Here is a 20,688-nt window from a genome sequence, read left to right as displayed (position 1 = left end):
ATTTTGAAGGCACATCATATAACATCATCATGAAAGTAATTTCATTAAATAATTGAGAGAAATGAAAGCATTATCATTACAAGTAAGCAATAATTACTATCTAACATAATCAATTAATTAACATATCAAAGTATTGCATTTCAAGTATCACTTGTAGGCTAACACATTCTAGAAGCTAACTATTACTACTAAGTTAACTAGAAGTCAAATTTACCACCCATAAGTAACACTAAAGTTCAAATAGGAAATTAAAAAATTCAAATTTACTAAATATACACATCCAACTATTAAGAGCAATATGACTCTGGTTCAAGCATAAATCAAAAACCACATTGATCAAAAATTCATCTTGAAATAATTTCTTAATAAGTTTAGATTCATATTTAATAAGAATCTTGAAAAATATTTAAATTTTATCATTACATTAAATAATGAGTTGAGAATCCTATGCAATCCTAACTAATGAAACATTCATGAAATCAAAACAAATATAGCATTCAGGTACTTATGTGACCTAAATACTTTTCCTTTCTACATGCAGTCATAATAAAATTTCACAATGTCCTCTATTATACGTACTATCAAATGTCCTTACTAAACTTGATAGAAATAATAGTTCCATATAATAGGGAAATTGAAAATAATAGGGACAATGATATCAATCATTCAAATAGTCACCACAATGTATGTGTGAATTGTGGGCCTCAGATTCTCACACACACTTTGACACGGTCTTTATCTGAGAGATTATCCCAGAATGAACATTGAATTGTTCATCCAAGAAATCCAATCATTGCAACCTATTTCCTTCGAACTAGAAGGATTTTTCCTTTTCTCTTAGACTAAGAAGTGGGCAACTAGACCCCTAGTATGAAGGATTTATGTAGCTATATGATAGAGAAATTAATCTAAATGAGAATGCAATTTATTCTAATAAAAGATAAAAGCAAATTAAGCTATATGAATGCATTTTAATCTATATGATATTAATGCTAAGCAAGAAAGGCTATGAGAATATTAAGCAAATGAGTAAGTATTTCAATAGTAATTTGATGTACTTCAATTCCAACTCCCCGTAATGAGGGATTAGAAGCCTCTTAAATAGAATTTCCGAAATCAATCAATGGTTAAGATCAATTTGGATGGACAATCAAGATTGAAGGTTAGATTCAGTTGAGATGGAAATTTTCTTGTGCAGGTGAAGTTAATTGTTTTAGATCTGAGTGTGATGAGTAGTTAATTGAGCTTCACATGAGTGTGAGAACAAGATGATTAGTTTAATTCCAATTTGAGGGATAGTTCACTCAAAGTTTCAATTTTAGAACTGAAGAGAAGACTTGAACATATTATTTAATTTGATAAAATGAGGTATGACCTTACAAATGCACAAACTTTAATTAACTGAATAATTAAAATGTGGACATTATTAAATTAAATACATTTAATTCCTTTGTACATTAGCTAAAGAAGTAATTTAATTTAACTAATGTATGATGTTGACTTATAATTAAATTAAATTTAATCAATAGGTCTAATGTAGCTAATTTGAGTCGATACTTAAGAATTAAATAGGGAGTGTGATTAATGTAGATTAGGATTTTTTGCATTTGACACTTAGGTCAAGTAGCGAGTATCAGAATCAAAATTGCCTAGTAAAATAGGACATAGTGTTGATCAAAATAGACTAGAATTGGTTGATATGGCAATGTGCCAATTTTGGGGTATTACATTTGCCCCTCTTTGAATGAGTGTACTAGCAACATGTTCAATTCAAAGAAATCAGAAAGTATAATGCAAAATTTTTTAAAAAAAAGAGATTGCCTCTGCGATTGATGATACAAAGATTAATTGATAAGCCTTTTAAGGTTATCTCTAAAATGGAGCTTAACCTTAGAGAATCTAGATAGAATACCTGGATACCAAAATGTGATAAGCTTTTAAAGATTATCTCTAAAATGAAGCTTAGCCTTAAGGGATCACAATAGCACACCTAGATACCTAGATTGATAAGCTTTTTTAGGTTATCTCCATAATGGAGCTTAACCTTAAGGGATCTAGATAGAACACCTAGATACCTAGATTGATAAGCTTTTAAAGATTATCTCCAAAATGGAGCTTAACCTTAAGTGATCCAGATAAAACACCTAGATACCTAAATTGATAAGCTTTTAAAGATTATCTCTAGAATAGAGCTTAACCTTAAGGGATCTAGATAGAACACCTAGATACCTAGCCATAAAAGATAGCAAGATCCCATCACGAGTCATAGAATCATCCCCAAAATGAGGCTTGACCCTCAAGAGTCGAGGTTTAGACTATCTTGATACTTGTCCATTAAACTCTGATAAGGACTACTATAAGATATGATTAGTTGATAAAAAGATGAGATAGATAATGTAGATGTTAGATAGAAATGGGACAAGATGCCCCAAGTGATGAGGACATAAGATTCAAATTGAGTTGAAATTAAGAGTCAATGATGTAATCATCCCACCCCCTAGGGAGCAAAATTGAAAGATGACACACCAAAAATATGATGTAGAGTAGTATATAAAGAAATAAAAAATGAAATTGGAGTTTCCAAAGAATATAGAAGAGATCAAAATAATTAGAAGAAAATTTGGAGCTGATTTGAACTGATTTCAAGGTCTAGAAGACCAAGTTTGACAACAGTTTTACTAGAGTTGACTTGAGTTGACTTTTTCTAGAAATTTTGAAGAAATTATGAGTTAAAAGGATTCAAAGATTGAAACAGTATTAGAAAAAATGGATTGCACAAGTTTTTGATCACATCAGTCCTAAAAATTTTAAAATATGATTTTTAGCTATTTAAGTGTGTCAGATTTTGAATTTGACCCCAAAAATGGATTTAGAGTGTCAAATTAGCCAGGGGTTTATTTTCACACAAATCAGAACACTTTGAAAAAATAGGTCAAAACCTATCTAAGGGCCTAAAGGGTCATTTTAAAATCATTTACACTTTTGTCTTTTGTGAAGAATAGAGCTCTAAGACAAAAATGGTGGTTCCCTTGTCTACACATTGATTTGAGTGCTCCTGACGACATAGCTGGCTGGTGGACTATGGGCATCCATTGGGCAGTTGATAACCTTGCTTTAAGTTTAGTTTTTAATGCATTTTGAGGTATTTTTAAGCATGTTTTAGGCATTTTAAATTTCTCTCGTCGATGTTCACACAAAGATATCTCTCCTTGCATGAAGCCAGTCTCTTCTCACGCAAAGAAATACCAAGCATGTACTTCTTTGCCTAGTTTAGTGGGTTTTATTGCATGGGAGATGCCCATGTGTCACACAAGAAACCCTTGATTTTGTACATTCTTTGCTAAGTGCTTAATTTATCCTAGTGCAAAGAGTTGTATCCTCTTGCAAAGATGTGCAATCTTGCTCAAGGACATGTGATTTCACGTGAGATTTTGGTGTAATTTGCAAGGTTGAAAGTGTGAATTTTTTTTTTTCATTGCAATTTTTGCACTTTCTATCATCATGTTTATTTAGCAAAGGCTAATCATTTCCCTATTATGTTCATGTGTGTGCAGATTACCTTTGAGGATATTAGATTTTGATCCCATTACTTGCCATATGAAACTTTGTTGTAGGCACTAGATGATGTGGATATGGCTCATATAGATAGGTTGGGTTTGTCATATCTTTGCCAGATTCCATCAATGTTGGTGAACGACAACCTGCTGACAACACTAGTGGAGCATTACCATTCGGAGATGAACACTTTCCACTTGCCATAGGGAGAGATGCCAGTGACATTAGAGGACATTTTCTAGATTCTCTGCATACCATTCCACAAACCATAGGTGATTTATGACATAGTTTCCTAAGTAGGTATAGAGGCACTAAGGGCCATCTTCTAGCAAGACTTGATTATGGGCAAAGCAATCATGTAGGGTGAGCTTGTGCATACCTATGGTCCCACTCATAGGTTGGCATCAATTTTGGCAATATTTATTAGCTATTTCTTGATGCTAGATATAGGCCAACATAAATTGGAGTGTGGATGGGGCGAGATGCTCCAGATGACGTTAGAGATCCTAGAGAGATATGGGTAGGGTCAATGCATGCTCACACATATGTACCATTGGATGCACAAGATAGTGTATCATGAGAGGAGGAGCATGGTAGCCAAAGTCTATGCTCTCTAGATTTGGGCATGGGAGCACCTGCCAGTCATGAGGCCCATTTTGAGGATAAGAGGCAACCTATGGAGCCATATATATGAAGATATATAGGCCAACATACCTAGATAGCTCTAGGGAAGACTAATTAGTGGAGGGATCATCTTGATGATTTAGTGGTAGTAGTATGGAGACCTTGGCGAGAGATAGAGGACTGGGATGATGCACCCTAGGAGCTGAGTCATATGTTTGCTTCATGACCATTGATAGGTCAATTTGTATAGAAGGTGGAGAGATTCCCACTAATGCATGTATGGTGATAGCATAGGAGGCCTCATGACATCTCATATGAGTACTACTTCTATGCATGATTATTGATAGATGTGGACCACAAATGGCCCCTGAGATTGGATCGAAGGGGATTGATAATAGATGTGTGTAACTTGGTTGTGACATAGTGGGACTGCCTGCTAGTGGTAGTAGATGAAGGGATGACTTCATATTAGGCTTATTTTCTGAGTAATCCCTTTCCATGACTTACAAATCTAGTGGGGATGACAACTCCCAAATAGCTAGTGCAGATACCCTTAGCACCACCATAGCAGCCAAAGTAGCCACAAGAAGTAGGTCCTGACCTTGGCTCGATAGATGAGAGTAGACCTAGCTATGGGTGGTAGTGGTATAGGGTAGAGGAGGTAGGGAGGCAAGATGGGAGGCCGAGGAACCATTGGTGAGGATGCACAGAGGCCATGAATTGAGTAGGAGCAATCGACTGAGTAGCCTAAGGCCATAGTTGGTGATAAGGAGATGTTGGACTAGCCTATTGTAGGAGGCCAGGGTGGAGAAATTAGGGCATAGATCCAAGTGGCCCTTAGGAGGTCGAGGGATTGAGTGTAGACTACATAGTGGTAGTTAGCAAAGTTACATATTGAGGCAATAGTTAGAGATACCCAAATTTTAGAGTGGGATCAAGAGATCCACAAGTTACAAGAGTAGGTAGAGTTATAACGATAGAGATTTGAGTAGTTTTAGGATGAGGTATGACTATAGTCAGCTAGGGTAGCCTATTATTTTGTGACATACATGATGGTTGTACCAGATGAGGCCGAGAAAGTGCCTCAATTTTCATAGTATGCATGGGTATTACAAGGAGCACAACCTCTAGTGAGACCAAACATGCCTCCTCCTCCTACTCTTCCACCAGTAGGAGGTGAGGGGGAAGGAGAGAGTTAGATTCTTTTGTGACCTTGATTTTGATCTGGCTTTGTATCCATTAGTGTTCCAACACCATTTTGCACCATTTTTGATAAAAAACACTCAAGTAGCATACAATTTTGTAGAGATGTATAGTTTAGACACACACACACACACACACACACACACACACACACACACACACACACACACACACACACACATGAGATTTTGATTCAAGTAATGTTTTCATTTGTCACTTTCTCTCTTTATAGCTTTTTGTACATGAGATGTGTTATGCTATGATTATGATATATAATTATGATGTGATGTATGAATGTAAATTTGATTTGATGTATGAATGTAGTGTAGATGAGATGGATTATGAAATAATGTATGAGAATGCAAAATGTGAATGCACTAACATCTCATGTAGTGTTCCATGTTTTTGTTGATAATGACAGGTATCCCTTGAGGAGCGAGAGGATGAACCAAAGAACCAAACACTTATGTAGCTTTAAAGAAACACAATACTTTGAAGGAGCCAACAATCCCTCATCACAAAGGATGTAAGTGAATTAGTCATCGAACCATGTACTTATGTAATGCAAGATGATACTATATGCAATTCCTAAACTAGATGCAACCCTAGGTCTGGTTACCAAACTTTGAGAATTATCATCACTAAGCCTGTAGCAAAATCTCACTTGTCATACAATTCCCACTAACATTGCAATCATACAAATTTGAATATGACACATGTTCTAATTTTGTTAGCATTAAATGTAAGCATTTGATGCATAAGAAGCCAAAATGACCAAAACATTTGTCCCTTTTAATGTATCAAACAAACATAGGCATCAAAGCATAAATGAAAGCATGACCAAAAGGTTTCTTGCATGCAGACACACCAGGCACATGAGAGATATTTCTTATGCTAAGTAATCAATAACTATTCTATTTGAAATGACCCTTGTATTTGTAACCTAAGATAGAAGTGTGCTAGGTATTCTTGCGATGACCCATACATTCACTTAGCAAGATGAGTATTAGTATTTACTATAGTATTAAGATTTCATTCCAACAAGCAAGGAGAAGAACCAACCTTAGTGATTTATCCATATAAAAGGAGTTGAGGTACACAAGACCATTCACTATAAGATAGAGGCTCTTATAGTGGACCACCTTTTATGTGGGTGTTTCAAATAATTGGAACTAAACCACAAACTAAAAGCAAAGAAAAATATCATATCCCTAATGATCACTTCTCTAGTCGAAAGGGACATCATTGAGTTTCTTGAAGATACATGATAAATATAAAGAACAAAAAACAAAGAAAAGCTCAACATATCCCAAGAAAATTTATCATTTTGAGTTCATTAACTATGTTATAGGATTGGTTTCAAGTATTAATGTCTAGAACATGGATGAAAGAAATATTTTTAGTAGGGTGACAATAGTAGATAGAGATAGTTAGAACAATTGGTGATTGAAGTCAAAGAGGAATCTTTAGTAAGAAGAACCTTAGTAGGAAACTGAGTGATAGTAGAAAGACACAGTGAGGACCATTGGTGACTGACATGAGAGAGATCTTCCATGAGAGGGATCTCTAAGTGACACGAGCGATACTAGGAAGATGTAGTTAGAACAAATGGTGACTATCACAAGAGATTATCCATAAGCAAGATCTCAAAGTGACACTAGCAATAGTAGAAAGACATAGTTAGAACAACTAGTGACTATTGCAAGAGATTCCTATGACATTCTAGGGTGTTGCCCCTAAGTTATAACAAGATTCAATCCATGGATACATGAGCGAAAACATCAAAGTAAACAGGAAAGCAACTATGCAAGAGCTAGAAGATGCATTGTGAGATATAGAATTTGAAACAAGAGGTGCTTGTTTACTAGGTTTTCACTTTCTTGGTAGAGATTCTTTTTTTCTACCATGATGCTTGCTTGTCAAGTTTTCATCAATGACAATTTTTTTATTTTTTCAAATTTTTTTTTGTATTTTTTTGTATTTTTCTCTTTTTTGTATATTTGATTTTTTCAATTTTTTTGGTATTACAAGGGTACCTATTGCTAGGTTATCACTAAGGTAATTATTTTTTTAGGACATTTAAGTATATATAGAGAGCTTTCAAAAATATATTAGTTATAAAACTGCTTTAGATGGAGAGTGTTGATAGGCTCCTTGAGCATCTCTCCTTTGGCTGTAGAAAGTTGGTAAGCACTAGATCCAAACACTGTAATAATTATGTAGAGACCAAGCTAGTTGGGTTCAAACTTCCCTTTTTGTACCCATTGTTGCTGATTCTTAGGGTTTTCTCTAAAAATAAGATCACCTAGTTGGAAGTTGTGTGGCTTTACTTTCTTATTGTAACTTCTGAACATACGCTACTAATAAGCTTGAAGATGATCATATGCCACTTGCCAATGTTCATCTAACAATACTAGCTCTTGAAGCTGAGATATTCTATAGTCATCATTAGTAATGAGGCCCTTCACGAAGATTCTTAGAGTAGGAATCTCAACCTCAAGAGGAAGTACATCATCTTCTCCATAGACCAAAGCAAAGGGCATTATACCTGTTGGAGTTCAGATACTTGTTCTATATGCCCATAAAGCTAGATTAATCTAAAGGTGCTAGTCCCTTCTAGATTTTCTAACTATGTGATGCAAAATATTTAAGGATTGCCTTGTTGGATGCCTCTACTTAACCATTACCCTGGGTGTAATAGTTAGAAGACTAGTGTTGCATGATTCTGAACATTTTGCATAACTCCTTAAGATCCTTATTTTCAAATTGTCCTCCATTTTCAGTAATAATGGAGGAAGGTACACCATGCCTACATATGATGTAATTCATGGTTTAAAAAGCTACAAATTTTCCATTTTCTATGGAGAGATGGATTGCCTCCACCCACTTAGTGAAGTAGTTTGTAGCTGTAATAATGAACTTATGTCCATTTGAAGAAGATGGGTGAATTTGACCCACAAGGTTGAAGGCTTATTATTGGAATGGCCATAGTGTGATGGATGGAATTGGCTCCCTAGCTAGAGCATGAATCAGATTCCAATGGAGCTAGCATTATTTACAAAACTTGGTTTATTTTATTGCCTCTTGCTCCATATTTAGCCAATAGTAACTAGCTCTAATAAGTTTACAAGCTAGTATCAAGTTGTTTGAATGAGATCCACAAATACCATCATAGACGTCAATTAAAGTGTGCTTGGACTCATCGGGTTTTAGAAACCTAAGGAGCATTCTATTAAGACCTCTCCTAAACAAGTTGTTAGCAATAATGACATATTGTGAAGCATTATAGATAAGGTGACATTTTTCATTCTGGATTAGACTATCTGGAATGGTTTGGTCACACAGATAGGAGTATATGTGGTGGTAGATGGATGAATCATGTCCTACAATAGAATAAATCATCTGAGATTCAGGAGTATCATAGGTAGGGTAGAGTAAAATTTCCACTAGGAACTCATGTCAAAGATTATTCTTTGGCATTTGTAACAAGGAAACAAGAGTAGCCATGACATCAACTACTTTTTTTTTTGCTTGAGGAACCTATTGAAAAGTGACATGTGCAAAGTATTTCTTTAAATTGTCCACCATGTATTTACAAGGGATCAATTCTCATCTTTTTTTTGATATACATCATTGACCTAGTTAGTTATCAGTTGTGAATCACCTAAGATGTTCAATTGATCTACTCTCCATTCAACTGCAATCTTCATGCCATTAATGAGAGCTTCATATTCTATAATATTGTTCATACAAGGAAAAAAAATCTCGGATGCCTTAGGAAGTGAATACCTCCATGGTGTTATGAATAGTAGTCTAGTATCAAATCCTTATTGTGTGAAGGAATCATCAAAGAACATCACCCAAGTTTGATGTGCAAGTGTTAGAATTGTTTCATCAGGAAAATCAATGTTTAGTGGGAGAAGACTCTACATCGGTGCTTTTTCTAGTTGATCAGTAATTTCTTGTCCTTTGATAGCCTTGTGTTGAACATACTAAATGTCAAACTCACTTAGTATAATGACCCACTTAGCCAACCTTCCTATTAGAGTTGCCTTGCTAAGTAAGTACTTTAATGGATCAATTTTAGCAACTAGTCATGTAGTATGGGCATGCATGTAGTGTCTCAACTTTTGGTAAGCAAAGATGACTACCAAGAAAAATTTCTTGATGATACTATAATTCTTTTCATAGGAGATCAATGTGTGACTCAGATAGAAAATGGCTCTTTCCTTGTTATCATTGTCCTCTTGAGCTAGAAAGATACTCAGAGATGTCTCTATTGTTGAGATGTACAAAATAAGAGGCTTCCCTTGAATAGGAGGCATCAAGATTGGTGGATTGGAAAGGTATTGCTTTATTTGTGTTAGACTCTGATCGCTATCTTGACTCCAATTATATTTCACACCTTTATACAGAATCTTAGTAAAAGGTTGTGACCTATCTGCTAGCTATGAGATGAATCTGCTAATGGATTGGAGTCTTCCTTGTAAGTCCCTCATCTGACTAATATTACAAGGTGGAGGAATGTCCATGATTTCTTAAACTTTATTTGGATCAACCTTGATTCCTTTTGTAAACCAGATGAGCCAAGTAATTTCCCAGATGTTACACCAAACACACATTTGTTGGGATTAAGTCTCAGACTGAACTTCTTCATGCAATCTAGGATAGGTCCCAAATCTTGAAGATGAGTGTGGCATTTTGTGCTCTTAACCAGAGTATCATCGGCATATTATTCCGTTGTTTTATGCATCATGTCATGAAAACTTATGGTAACTACCCTCTAATATGTAGCATCAACATTTTTCAAGCAAAATGGCATCATGTTCCAATAGAAATTTGCCCATGCACAAGTGAAGGTAGTATTTTCTTGATCTTTTGATACAATTTCGATCTGATTATAGCTAGAAAAACTATCCATGATTGAGTACATCTCATATCTTGTCATCATGTCTACTACCATATCAATTTTAGGGAGTGGAAAATCATCCTTTGGACATGCTAAGTTCAGATCTCATAAATCTGTATAGACTCTAATATATTTGTCATGCTTGGAGACTGAAACAATGTTTGATATCCATTCAACATAACCAATAGCACGGATGAAACTAGCTTTCAAAAGTTTCTCCACACAAGGCAGAATGAGGATGCATTTTCCTAAGTTTCTATTTGATTGGTTTAACTCTTGGTGTGATATACAAGTGATGCATAATGAGATCAAGATCTAATCCTAGTATGTCTAAGTATGTCCATGCAAAATTTACCTTTTTCTCTTGGAAGAAAGCAATGAATTCCTCTTTTTCTTCTGGAGTTAGTGATTATTCAAGGTGTATCATGTGCGGCTATTCCTCTATCCAAAGTTGATCGGCTGTGTTGGCTCTATCAACATTAATGATATTTCTAAAAAAGAACTAGGAAGGGCATCGAATATCTACTCCACAGGTGCCTAAGAGTGGTTTTCACCCCTGGATACATCTTTTATTTTTACTATTTTAGGATTTGACACTACCACAATGTGGTTTTCACCATCATACCTTTTATTTCTTTTCTTTTTGATTGTATGACTGAGATATTTGATGTTAGCTTTAGCCATGTTGATGCTTTATCCACTAGTGGAAGATGTTACTAGTTTGACAATGTTTAAGTTGCAAGCAAGAGCATGGTCATTCTAGAATGTACGGACTTCACTAGATGCATTAGAATTCCAATCTATGAGCTTGGGATAGGTGAGTGAAAGAGACATGGCAGGTTTGATTTCATTCATGGTATAATAATTAAATGCTTGAATGAGCAATTCAAGACCTAGAGTGGCTTTGTCCAAAAGTGTGTTCAAATTCCTTTGAGCATTAACATCATTAATCAAAGACTTGAGGACACTAGTTAGATTGGACTCATTCAACCTAACCCTAGATGATTCACCTACTTTGAGGAGGTTTTCATATAGATGAATTTGATCTATGTCTTTATCTATGGTTTCTTTTGATAGAGAGTCGAATTTATACTCTTGAGAATCTTCACTACATGGAGATAAACTATAGAATTCTCCAACCGTGATAGGAACAAATTCTCCTTCATCATCTAGATTTTTACAAAGGTAATCAATGTGTAAAGCATGACTAGACTGTCCTATTGGAAATATTCAAGATATAACAAGTTACTGAGAGGGGAGGGGTGAATTAGTAACTTAAAAATTTTCTTTTTAAATTTACCATAAACCCATCTATGCTACTGCATACATTAATATTGAAAGATAAAAAATTCATCACATAGAAGAACACAATATTTTGGTGACCTAGAAACCTTCCAAATAGAAAGTAAAACTAGGGTGGGGATGATACCCACAAAACTTCAATATTGCAACATAAAGTTGGCTTGTTAAGGCTTACATTGATCACTTCTAGTGCTCTACCCTAGTAGGAGCACAAAGGACTGCTAGGTCCACCTTGTTAGAGGATTTACAAACATACAATGAAGTATGCACCCAGTTAAGAGATTTGTACAAAGACTATTAAGTCTACCTTGTTAAAGGATTTAGAAACTGATTCACCTATTAAGATGAAGTAGTGGATCTACTTACAATTGATTTTTGATAAGATTGTTTATGCACTGATCACCTTATGTGATGGATATAACTTTTCTACCTCTATATTGACCTTGTTGCATTCCTTAAACTACTGCTTATAATCCTTCGCATGCACTTCTCAAAATTTTTTTTTTTCATTACTTCCCTATTTCTTCATACATATGATATCTTACGATACACCTTACATATATACCTTTCAAATTTACAAAATTGCAAGGTTAGCCAAAACACAAATGAACAACACATTACAAAGTTGGCCCAATAGTAAATAACTCAAGTTCACTGAACTGACTTGGTGACCTTCTGATACTTGGCATCCAATGCATTAATCGACATCATCATGCACTCAGTAGAAGTGAAGGTGTGGTCCATACTAATCACTCGATGTAGTTTTGAACTCGGTGACCACTGGTGACTCAGTAGATATTGCACACTGAGTTTACCTTGCTTCACTTGGTAAACACTACTTCTTCCAATAATCAGTTTAAATTGAATCTCCATGATACAAAATTACTACTTGGTAGACACTATGAAGCTTGGTAGACACTGCAGGTCTTCACATTGCCTGAATTAACTCAATAACCACTGTCTGCTTGGTGAATGTAGGGAATTAAGTGCTGAGCTCAGCAGCTATACTAAAATGGATAAGCATTGTCACTAATGTCAATACTAACTTAATTTTAACAATCTCCCCCTTTGGCATTAGTGACAAAACACTTATAAGCCAAAACATATGTGCATTAGCTAATTCACTGAATTTTGGTTTTTCAAAATTGATCTTTGTAAAGCTGCTACATATACATTTCTACATATGCCTCCTTGATGACACATAATGTATATAAAAAGATAATTATGTACATAGCTATATACATGCTAACTCTATTAAGTGATATCTCCCCCTTTCATTTATACTAATATCTCTCCCTATATACATAGTTTCCCCTTTTGCTTATACTGATATCTCTCCCCCTTTTTGATAGTAATGCTAAAGGGCTACATATACTATCTATATGGTTACACCAAAATGAGAGAGAAATTCTTGATGTACCTTGAGAATGAGGGCAAATGAGGTATCCCAATTCTCTTGCAAAATTTGACAAGTGGAGAGAGCAATCTAAACTTCTACTAATAATTTGATCATGTGATTAGCCACTGAGAAGTTCTAATCCTAGACCAATGTTTTGCAATGAGCAATATGTTTCTACATTATATCCATTATTGGAAAGATCACATTCTAAATAGCAATCAATTTTTCTCTTATTCTTGCTTCTTCTCTTAGAAGTTATACCTGCACTTCTGCTAGATATTTCACCTTGGTGTGATGAGAGGAGCTAGAAGAGGGGTCAGCCTACAACTTTGATGCACTAGATTTCATGTCAACATCAATCTTATTTAGCTTCTCCTTTATTTCATTGGTAAAACTGGACATATCACAAAGTTTGGGAAAAATTGATGTTGCATTATTAAAAGAATTTTCAAAATTACCCAAAAATGTGGACAACTCAACTTGTTTGATTTCTATCTACTGAGCAATATGCTCTAGCACCTTGTTATCAAACTTCCTTTCATCCTTATCAATTAGCTTCTCTTGTCTAGAGGAGTCCTCATTATATTTCTTTACAACCTCTTCTAACTGAATCAGAATATGTTGAGTGGTAACAATTGTAGCACCTAAAGCTTCTATGATTATATTCTTGGCATTTTCAATTATTCTATACTCCTTATCCCTTTCAGACCTTAACTACTTTTGTGTAGCTTTCTTCTCTATGAGTTGACTGGCTAACCTCATTTCTTCAATAGTAGCAGTCTCATAGTCAATCTTAGGTATTATTATCTCTATGTCTAAGTCAATATCTTCTTTAATGTCCTTTCCAGTGATTAGAAGTTTGAATGGTTGAATTTGTTTTACTTCAGTGATGACTGGTTTGACCTTTGGAACATACACAATAGTAGAGATAGAAGGGCTAGCAATGAAAAATGAGATAAGGCCAGGAGTACTAACTGAGTAAAAATCTGAAACACTTCCCAAAAATGGTGCCACACTTGGTAGAATACCCATAGAAATGTCTGAACTAACTAGAATTGAAGTTGATGCAGATAATGCTGATGAAAAAAAAACTATAAAGCTTTCAAGAATTGATGAAGACAAAATTATAGAACTCATTGATGGACTTATTGATGATGTAGGAGTAGATCAAGCTAACTCAGTAGCTAAAGAAGTAACAGTCAGCTCAGTAGATGAAGTGCTTGACACTTCCATTGTAGACACTTGTAGTTGGGAGGTGGCTAGTGAAGATTAAGCAATTGATGTTACTGTTGTGCTCACAATCTCACTAGTCAAAGCTATCTCCATAGATGTGACTGTATGACATGGAGTGTGAGGAAGAGATGCTATTGCTTCTATTGCTATTCTAACTAGATCATCTTCATCCTTTTCTTCCTCTTCTACTTCTTCCTCCTTTCCTTCTTCATCCATCTCTTCTACTTCCTTCTCCTCTTCTTCCTCTTCTTCCATTAGAGCATGCAACTCTCCTGTAGTAACTGAGATTGAAGGAGTGTTGTCATCATCATCATCATCCTCATTACTATCATCATCTTTAATTATAACAGTTTCATCTGATGACTTATTGAGATGATATACATCTCTCTAGATCTCTAAGGCATGCTTAACTACTGATTCTATGTTGTTCATTAATATAAAACATGAGTTAAGCTTTAGAATCATTCTATCTTCATGCTCTTTTATTACTTTCTTTACTTTTGTATTAGTTAGATTAGGTACTAACTATCTCAACTATTGTTCAAAGATGTCTTTTACAGTTTGCACCATGTTCTCCCATCTGACTTTGATTTTGGGAAATAGATCTGCATGGATTTGAGGTTGAATTTGTGTAGAAGAGTATTTCAAGATACCCATCTTTTCCATGACTAAGTCCTCAATCTCTTTTTGCCCAGCTGGGGTCTAAGTCTCATATTTGAGAACTTTGAAGTTGCAAATTCCTACTCCAACTCTTAGCTGTTTCATCCTTTTGTCAAATGTAGGTTGAGAACAAATGAATAATGGTTCACTTTTACCTTTCCTCCCTCTCTTGGAGAATATTGCAGTAGGTTTCTTCTAAGGCTTGGTGATAATCACCTTACCTTTCTTCCTTGATGGTTCCACTTTCTTTGATTCTTCTTCTTCATCATCATATTCCTCCTCTTCATCGTCACCCTTGCCCTGGGTAAGCATTAAAGGACCTTCAGCTATCTTTAATTTGGTAATTCTCTTCTTGCCTCTACTTAGAGCTTGAGGAATCTTAATGCTAAGTTCTATCATCTTCTTGGCTTCCTCATAAGTGCCAAATGTAGGAAGATTTGGATTGTCTGGCTCATTTACTAAAGCCTCGATGATGTCTCTAGATTCATCAATGTTAATTTCATAAGGTAATGGTTTTACCCATGCCACTCTCAATATGACTACTTGAATGTACACTCTATCATAGTCCACCATGAAGCATATGTCATCCTTGTAGTCTTCTACAAGCTTGGGTGTGATACGAAATCTGTTATTCATTTTCTCCTTGAATGCCTCAAAGTAGTTATCCAACACCCTTTCAAAATTTTCACCCATTTCCTCAATAAATTCATTTATCTGATAAAGAACAGGGGTGTCTTTCCTCCATATGACTGTGCCCTTAGATGGAAAGAATTTTTGAACATAAAAGAATAAATAGCTAAGCAATGAACCAAACTTGAAGGAATTATTCTTGGAAGTCTTCACACTTTCAATGTTTTTGTTTAATTGCTTTAGCAACACATCTGACAAATCAAATTCAAGGTTCTTCTTTATAACCTTGTATGCTAGGTCAATTGCCTCACAAGGGACACTGTTTGACTGACTCGAGTTGTAGATCTTGTGTGCAATGATGTGGATGCCAAACCTAAGCTCTATGTCAGTGACATTTTTTATTTTCAGACCTCTACCATCCCACTCGGCTAGGGTTTTCTTCTACAGTTCCTCCTAACCTAGGGTTTTGGTTGTCTTAGCTTTGCTTAGTATTAGCAGACCTATAACCTTATGTATCATCTTCTTTGTAATCAGAATGGGTTGCTCTATCCATAATTGACCATTGTGAAACTAAGTCAATATGTATCTTATCCATTTCACTTGGAAATTTTGAGGCATGTGAGGGATATGAGTTAATCCTTTAGCTTCCAAATTTTTATGCTCAAGTTTCAAAACTCCATCAACACACATTTCAGCTAGGGCAGTATCCATCTCTAATGTCCCTAATTCTTGAATAGAACATTTAAAATGAGTTCTTATGTCATTAATTAGGAGTACCTTTGGTGGGATTTGTGATTGAGCTATGTAAGGATCAAGTGATTTAGCAACGGCCCGAATAATCTTGAAATTTGGTGCTATCCATTTGACACCCTTAACTAGCATTTCAAAACCCTTCTTTGATTTAGTGTTGCTTCCATTGGTAGATGCCATCACTTCTCGATAGATGATAAAATTCATGAAGATCTTGCTGCTAAATCACTCAAAAACACTACAATGCTCTTTCAAATCACTTTGCTCTTTGAATGTTGTGAATGCAGTGAAAAATAAAATCAAAATTAACCCTTTTTGTTGAGAAAATTTTCATAAATGCTCAGCACCATAATGACATAGTGCATGACAGATTGTCATCCACTGACCTAACTCAGCAAGAGTATCAACTCTGTAGACAAACCAAATTTATCTTACTCCTGACTTCGCTTGGTAGGGTCTTCAACCAACTTTCCTCAATGGAGTCTAATGCAACTTAGTGAAAGAAAACCTTCTTGTGATCCTGGTGTATCTAGTATACTGATTGGATCATTTGCAATCCTCATATTTCTTGAAACTGCTTATGATTTTATTGCTGAGTATAGCTCCAATACATTCTTAGGAATTTAGTTCGAAGGGATGGAGTCACCCACTTCTTGAGTGACTTCACTTCCATGATTTGAGCTTGTATCCTAAATAGATTTAGGAATCCATTGCTGCCTCATTTGTTTCCTTATGTTGTTAGCCCTTTCTTTCTTTTCATCTTCAACTTTGCCTATATTCATGCAATTTTTAGCTATATGACCGAGTTCAATGCATGTGTAACACCTTATAGTAGTATCTTTCTTTCTTAGGTGATTCCTTGCACAATTTATTCTAGTGTGTCCATATTATCTATAATAATGACATCTGCACCAGGTATTGTAGTCCCATCCAAATATTGCCTTTACAAGTTGTTCAGTTGGATTGAATGATTTGGATCTGCATTGAGATGCCTTGTGACCATGCTTTTTGCATTTGTGACATTTACCTTCAAATTTTTATTTCTCCTTGCATTCATTAGCTTTGTGACCATGCTAATTGTAGTTGTAGCACTTTCCATTGAATTTTTCTTTTCCATTGCTCCAACATTTGTTTGATGTATGACCAATTTTCCCACAATGATTGCATGAGGGTTTTTTATTCCTTCTTACATCGTTCTTGGAAGATTCACCTTGTTCTTCATTGTTTCTTGCCTCCAAGTCTTCATTTTCCTTATTTCTTTGTTCCAAAATCTCACATAGCCTAATTGATTGGATTTCTTGTTCTCTTTTGAGTTTCCTTACTTCTTCTTGCAGAGAACCATTATTTGTTAGTAGTTCTTTGATTGCCTCATTAGCTTCATCTAAACTACTTGATGGAAAAAGGTCTTCAATCTTTACTTCAACATACTAATGGTCATCGATTTGTCTTGCAAGTTCCTTTGAAAGATACTCCTTCCTTGAGTTGAGCTATGGCCATTTCTAAATCTAGCTTTTCATTTTCAATTGCCTTGTCAAGTCTGAATATCTCTATTTGTCCTTGGATCTTTGTTGAAGCTGTCAAACTTTTATCTTGAGAACCACAAAGCTCTGATACCAATTGTTGGAAATATTCAAGATATAACAAGTTACTGAGAGGGGAGGGGTGAATCAATAACTTTCAATTTTTTTTTAAAAATTTACCATAAACCCATCTATGCTACTACATACATTAATACTGAAATATAAAACATTCATCACACAAAAGAACACAATATTTTGGTGACCCAAAAACCTTCCAAATAGAAAGTAAAATTGGGGTGGGGATGATACCCACAAAAATTCAATACTACAGCATAAAGTTGGCTTGTTAAGGCTTACATTGACCACTTCTAGTGATCTGCCCTATTAGGAGCACAAAGGACTGCTAGGTCAACCTTGTTAGAGGATTTAAAAACATACGATGAAGTATGCACCCTGTTAAGAGATTTGTACAAAGACTGTTAAGTATACCTTGTTAAGGGATTTAGAAATTGATTCACCTATTAAGATGAAGCAGTGGATCTACTTACAAATGATTGCTGATAAGATCCTTTATGCAATGATCACCTTATGTGATGGATATAACTTTTCTGCCTCCGTATTGACCTTGCTGCATTCCTTAAACTATTGCTGATAATCCTTCGCATGCACTTCTCAAAAAAAAATTCATTATTTTTCTATTGCTTCATACATATGATATCTTACAATACACCTTACATATATACCTTTCAAATTTACAAAATTGCAAGGTCAGCCAAAACACAAATGAACAACACATTACAAAGTTGGCCCAATAGTAAATAACTTAGGTTCACTGAACTGACTCGGTGACCTTCTAATACTCAACATCCACTACATTACTCAGAGTTTTCATGCACTTAGTAGAAGTGAAGGCTCAATCCATACTAATCACTCAATGTAGTCCTGAAATTAGTGACCACTGGTGACTCGGTAGATGTGGTGTCACTCAGTAGATACTGCACACTAAGTTGACCTTGCTTCGCTTGATAAAGACTACTTCTTCCAATGCTCAGTTTACACTGAATCTCCATGATACAAACTTACTGCTTGGTAGACACTACAGGTCTTCACATTGCCTAAATTCACTCGGTATCCATTGTTTACTCACTGTAAATGGCTATATACTACTAGAATGCTAAGCTTGGTAGCTATACTAATATATATGTGTTGTCACTAATGGAAATACTAACTTAATGCCAACATCTCCTTATTATTGATGGGTATGATGTAAACCAATAGTATCCTAAGAAGAATCACTATCACCATTCATGGTATTGACATGTGGTACAAAGTCATCTAGTTCTACAAAGAATTTAGGTACATCATCAGGAATTGGATAAGGATAAGGATCCTCATCATTAGCATTGTCTTCATGGTCATTAGACTCAACTTGTGACTCATGTTTAGATGAACTCTCAGGTTCTAGTATGATTTTGTTACTCCCTAGATGGAAGGGAATCTTCTTGAAACCTAGGCCAGATGTATCTTGATTCCTTCTAGATATTTATTTGATAGGATCAATCAGACTATTCTTGTTGCATGCAAAAGGACCAATTCCCTTGTAGCTAAAGTGTTTTGTGAGTCTAAGATTGGGACTATACTTCTCAAGAGTAATTTTATGAGACTATTTAGTGAGGTCAACTAGAGTTTCCTCTTTTTAGATCCAAGCAAAAATAGCTCTATTTTCAGCTTCCTCCTCAAGAGGAACAATAGCTCTAAGAAAAGTACCATCCTACTTAGTTTGAGGTGTCAACACGAAAGGTTTCTTTACTTTAGATGGTCTCCCATAGTGATAAGGAGACTCAACAAGAGATGTCAGAGATAGAACTGGTTCTATGTGATACTCACCCGTTCTAGTTTCTTTGAGCTTGAGTGACTGCTCAATTTGCTTCAGCTTGTTATCATGATAGTTTGTAGAATCCCTATTTGTAGGTACAATTTTTTTTGTAGATTTCAAGATGTTACAAGTATAGCTAGTACTTGCAAGTATGGTGACTTTAGAGCCATGAAATGAGAATTTTACACATTGATGATAAGTAGAAGGCATAGCACACATCTCATGTATTCATGGTCTTCCTAGAAAAAATTTGTAAGCCAAGGATGGTGCAGGGCACCAAGACAAAGTTACATAGTAATAGGTTAGGTGATGTAATTTTGAAGGACTTTTAGAGTCAAGACCACATGTAAGGTCAAATGGATCCTTGGTACCATTATAAACCAAGATGACATTTGAACCAAAGGTCAATTTTAGTCAATTTAGGTTATTTTAGGAGGAAATAAGGGATTTATTGTTTCCTAGGAGGGTCTAGGTGTCTTAGTAATCATTTGATATGATTTTCAAGCCTAGGTGGGTAGTTAGGACAAAAATTGTCAAAAGATCAACAAATTGCAAAAAATGCAAAAAAAGTTGCTAATTGAAAAAAGTTGCTAAACAACAATTTTTGCAAAATATGTTGTTAAACTGCAAGGAGGTTGTATGATCTTCTTAACCATTCAAAAAGTGGTTGTGACCATTGGTAAATAACTATCTAAGGTTTCTACACGTAGAGAAAACCATTGTATGGATGGGTGAACAACAAGCACTAATAAAAACTCATAATTTCTGTCATTTTCTCTATTTTTTCATTTTTGTACCACCTATACATATTGGTAGGAGTGAAATTTTGACATGGTCAAATAGGGGAGTGAATCAGTGTTCTATTACATTTTTTTTCAAGTCTTTATCTAACCTGCAACAAAAGTTATACCGGGTTTTGTAGGAGTTGGTCTGATTTGCCCTAAATCTAAGGGTTTCACAAAGATGTCCTCCTAACTTGCAATTACACTATTGGATTTCAATAACCCTTGGGGGAATGCAAGTTAGG

Source organism: Cupressus sempervirens, chromosome 5, assembly GCF_028749045.1.
Source record: "Cupressus sempervirens isolate cs-2001-9-10 chromosome 5, ASM2874904v1, whole genome shotgun sequence".
In the NCBI taxonomy this organism is placed as follows: Eukaryota; Viridiplantae; Streptophyta; class Pinopsida; order Cupressales; family Cupressaceae; genus Cupressus; species Cupressus sempervirens.
The sequence above is the reverse complement of the archived record's forward strand: the minus strand, read 5'-3'. Positions refer to the sequence as shown.